The sequence below is a fragment of the Mus caroli genome, unplaced genomic scaffold (genome assembly GCF_978045245.1).
Source record: "Mus caroli unplaced genomic scaffold, Mus_caroli_1 scaffold_49, whole genome shotgun sequence".
Lineage (NCBI taxonomy): Eukaryota > Metazoa > Chordata > Mammalia > Rodentia > Muridae > Mus > Mus caroli.
This window is the reverse complement of record NW_028227304.1, coordinates 699,851-705,000: the sequence shown is the minus strand read 5'-3', so window position 1 is coordinate 705,000 and position 5,150 is coordinate 699,851.

The window sequence follows — 5,150 nt, the reverse complement described above, 5'->3', positions numbered from 1 at the left end:
CCGGTTTTTTAAGGTTTTAGATTTCTTTTTTTTTTTTAGGCTTTAAATTTTCTTTATTTTTTTTTTTTTCATTGTGTGTTAGGATTTTTTTTTTGGGGGGTTATTTTTTTTTAAGTTTTGTGTGTTTGTTTGTGTTTGTGTGTGTTTGTGTGTGCGCGTGTGTGTGTGTTTGTGAGACAGAGTTTCCCTATATAGACCTAGCTGTCCTGGAATTCACTCTGTAGACCAGGCTGGCCTCGAAATCAGAAATCTGCCTGCCTCTGCCTCCCAGTTGCTGGAATCGAAGGCGTGTGCCACCAAACCTGGCATTTTTGTGTCTTCATGTGTATGAGTGTGTGTGTATGTGCGTGATGTGTGAGTTTGATTTTTTTTTTTTTTTAATAAATGTTAAGGTTTTATATTTGGAGTTTACGAGTTTTACTGTTGCCAGGAAGTGGTGAACCTTGCCTTAAATATCAGCAATTGTGTGGTGGAGGTAGTCACTTTTTGAGTTCGAGGCCAGGCTAGTCTACAGAGGAAGATCCAGGACAGACAGAGATACACAGAGAAATCAATCTCCAAAAAAAAAATCTAAAAAGTAAGAAAGAAAGAAAGAAAGAAAGAAAGAAAGAAAGAAAGAAAGAAAGAAAGAAAGAAAGAAAGAAAGAAAGAAGAGAGAGAGAGACAGAGAGAGAGAGAGAGAGAGAAGGAAAGAAATTAATAAGGAAAGAGAGAAGGAAAAATGAAGGAATATAATAAAGAAAGAATGTAAAGGGTTTTTTGGCTTTGATTGCTGCTTTTTTTTTTAGAATTTTAGCTTTTTTTCTTTTTTATGGTTTAGAGTTTTTGTGGGTGTTTTTTTTTTTTTTTTTTTTTTTTTTTTTAGTCTACCAGTGTTCTTTTAGTGTTTTTTTTTTTTTTTTTTTCGAGTTTTTTAAAGAATTATAGTGTGTTTTTGTGATATGGGGTTTATTTAGGACCAGTTTTTTTTTTTTTTTAATTATTATTACCTTTTTAATGTTTTCTTAGGATTTTAATTTTTAATTTTTTATTTTACATGTGTGTGTGCTTGTCTGTGTGTGTGCGTTCCTGAATATTTATTAAAATTTTCGGTGTTTTAATTTTGGTTTTCCATAGTTTTACAGATGCCAGGTCATGATGGCCCATGACGTTAATGCAGCACTTGGGAGGAAGGGGTAGGATATATTTTACGTTGTAGGCCAGGGTGTTCTAAAGTGTGCCTTCCAGGACAATCAGAGATATACAGAGATACCCAGGCTCCCAAAACTGAAAACAGAAAAAAGAAACAAAGAGAGAGAGAGAGAGACAGAGACAGAGACAGAGAGAGAGACTTAGAGACAGAGAGACAGACAGACAGACAGACAGACAGAGAGAGACAGAGACAGAGACAAAGACAGAGACAGAGAGAAGCAGAGAGACAGAGAGACAGAGAGAGAGAGACAGAGACAGAGACAGAGACAGAGACAGAGAGAAGCAGAGAGACAGAAAGACAGAGAGAGAGAAAAAAAAGAAAGTGTGAATCAGAAAGAAAGATAAAGAAAGAAATAAAGTAATACAGAAATTGAGAAAGAAAAAATGAAGGAATGTAAGTAATGAACTTTAGGACCATTTTTGGATTCTTAGGTTATTCTGAAATATATTATTTTATTATTTTTTATATTTTTGGTGTGTAGGATTTTAAGAAAAGAGTTTTAGAATTTTTCTGTATTATTTCTTTTGTTTTGTTTTTGTTTTGTTTTTTTTTTTTTCGGCCTCTAATGTATTTTTCATGTGTTTTTAAAATGTATTTTTCGTTCGTTTCAGAGTTTTGGGGTTTTAGTTTAGGATTAAGTTTTTTTTGTTCTTTTTTTTTTTTTTTTTTTTTTTTTTTTTTTTTTTAGTTTTTTAATGTTCTTAGGTTTTTTAGTTTTAGTTTTAGTTTTGTTTTTTCTTGTTCTTGAATATTTTTTTATTTGTGTGGGTTTTAATTTTGGTGTTTCCAGGCAATTGTGGCACATGCATATAACCAAGCACTTGTATGAAAAAGGTAACGGATTTTGGAGTTCCAGGCCGACATGGTCTACCTAGTGATGTCCCAGACAGGCAGAGATTCAAAGAGAAACTCAGTCTCCAAAATCTCTAAAAAAGAAAAAAATAAGGAAGGAAAGAAAGGAAGAAAGAAAAGAAGGAAGGAAGGAAAGAAGTGAGGGAGGGAGGGAGGGAGGGAGGGAGGAAGGAAAGAAAGGAGGGAAGGAAAGAATGAATGAAAGAAAGAAAAAAAATAATTCTCTTTCATGGTCATTTTTGACCTCTGGTGCAATTTTTTTGGGGGGAGTGAATTTAGGGTTTTTAGAAGAGAGTTTTAGAATTTTTGTTTGTTTGTTCATTTTATGCATCCAATGTACTTTTAGTTTTTTTTTTTTTCTCTCAAGGTTTTGGGTTTTATTTAAGCATCAGGGATGTTTTTATTATTATTATTTCAATGTTCTTATATGTTTGTATGTTGTTTGTTGTTCTTGAATATTTATTTATATTTGATTATTTTAATTGTAGTGTTTCTTAGTTTTAAGTTTGCCAAGCAATGATGACCCATGCCTTTAACCCAAAATTTGTGAGAAAGAGATCGAGAATTTATGAGTTCAAGGCCAGCCTGTCTACAGAATGAGGTCTAGGACTCCTAGAGATAGGAAGAGAACCACAGTCTTCAAAACCTAAAAAAAATAAAAATAAATAAAAATAAAATAAAGAAATTAAGGAAGGAAATACAGACACACACACAGAAAAATGAAGGAAAGAAAGAACGAAGGAAAAAGAAAGAAAGAAAGAAAGAGAGAGAGAGAGAGAAGAAAGAAAGAAAGAAAGAAAGAAAGAAAGAAAGAAAGAAAGAAAGAAAGGAAAGAAAGAAAGAAAGGAAGGAAGAAATAAAAGAAGAATTTTAATGACATTTTTGCCTTCTCTGTTTTTTTTTTTTTTTAGACTTTAAGATTTTTTTTTTTTAACGGTTTGTTAGGTCTTTAGAATAGTGTTTTAGAAATTTTTATTGTTGTTGTTTGTTTTGGGGCTTCTAGTGTATTTTTTTGTATTTTGGGTTTTTTTTTAATATTTTAGTGTGTTTTCGGGTTTTGGGGTTTTATTTAGGTTTCAAAGTCTTGTTTTATTTTGTTTTGTTTTTTAATACTTAAATGTTTTTTGGGGGAATTTTTTGGGAGGATATTTTTCTCTTTCTTTCTTTCTTTCTTTCTTTCTTTCTTTCTTTCTTTCTTTCTTTCTTTCTTTCTTCCTTTCTTTTTATTTCATGTCCTTAAATATTTTTTTTTAATAATTAGAGTTTTAATTTGGGTGCTCAATAGCTTGAATATCCAGGCCATGTTTGCTATGCCTTTAAACCCAGCACTTGGGAGGAACAGGAATGAATTTTTTGAGTTCAAAGACAGCGTGATCTACAGAATAAGTCCATGACAGACAGGGACTCACAGGGAAACCCAGTGTCTCCCCCAAAAGTAAAGAAATGAAAAGAAATTTAGAAAATAGAAAAAATGAGAGAAAGAAAGAAAGAAAGAAAGAAAGAAAGAAAGAAAGAAAGAAAGAAAGAAAGAAAGAAAGAAGGAAAGAAAGAAAGAAAGAAAGAGAAAGAAAGAAAGATAGAGAAAGAAAGAAAGAAAGAAAGAAAGAAAATTTAAAGTAAGGAAGCAAGAAAAGAAGGAAGGAAGGAAGGAAGGAAGGAAGGAAGGAAGGAAGGAAGGAAGGAAGGAAGGAAGGAAGGAAACAAAGGAGGGAAGGAAAGAAAGAATGAAAGAAAAAATAATTATGATTCAGGGTCATTTTTAGCCTCTTGTGCTTTTTTTTTTTTTTTGAATTTAAGTTTTTAGAAGAGAGCTTTAAATATTTTGGTTGTTGGTTGTTTGTTCATTTTACACTTCCAACGTATTTTTAGTGTTTTTTTTTTTTTTTTTTTTTACGAATTGTAGCTTATGTCAGGGTTTATGGGTTGTATTTAGGCTTCATGGATTTTTTTTTTCAATTTACTTATTACTTTTTGCTTGTTTGTTTGTTTGTTGTTTTCTTGAATATTTATTCATATTTGAGGGTTTGAATTTTGGTGTTTCATAGATTTAAGATTGATAGTCAATGTTGCCCTTGCCTTTAATCCATCCTGTCTACAGAATGAGGTGTAGGACAGCTAGAGAGAGAAAGAGAACCACAATCCCAAAATCTTATTAAAAAAAAAAAAGAAAGAAAGGAAGAAAGAAAGAAAGAAAGAAAGAAAGAAAGAAAGAAAGAAAGAAAGAAAGAAAGAAAATGAAGGAAGGAAGGAAGGAAGGAAGGAAAAGAAAGAAAAAAGAAAAAAAGAAAGAAAAAGAAAGAAAGAAAGAAAGAAAGAAAGAAAATGAAGGAAGGAAGGAAGGAAGGAAAAGAAAGAAAAAAGAAAGAAAGAAAGAAAGAAAGAAAGAAAGAAAGAAAGAAAGAAAGAAAGAAAGAAAAGAAAATGAAGAAAGAATGTTAAGAGTTTTAGTAACATTTTTTGGCTTCTTGTGTTTTTTTTTTTTTTTTTAATTTTAGTGATTTTTTTTTCCCAGGGATTGTAGAATTTTAGAGGTGTATGTTATTTATTATTTTGTTTTCAGGCTTCTGGTGTATATTTTATTTCTTTTTTCTTTCTTGTTTTGAAAAGGATTTTAGTGTGATTGACCGTTTTTTGGGTTTTTTTTTTAAGTCTTTGGGGTTTTATTAGTAGTATTTTAATGTTGTTTGGATTTCTTGGGTGTGTGTGTTCTTGAATAATTATTTAAAATTTTTTTTCTTATGTTTGGTTTTCATAGTTTCACTATTGCGAGGTCATTGTGGTCCATGTCTTTCTCACATACTTGGGCTGAAGAGACAGGAAATATTTGAGTTCGAGGCCAGCCTGTTGTACAGAGTGCTATCCAGGAGGTCCAGACATACATAGAGAAACCAAGTTTCCCAAATCTCAAGAGAAAAAAAGAAAGAAAGAAAAAGAAAGAGAGAGAGAGAGAGAGAGAGAGAGAGAGAGAGAGAGAGAGAGAGAGAAGGAAGGAAGGAAGGAAGGAAGGAAGGAAGGAAGGAAGGAAGGAAGAAAGAAAGAAAGAAAGAAAGAAAGAAAGAAAGAAAGAAAGAAAGAAAGAAAGAAAGAAAGAACGAAAGGAAGAAAG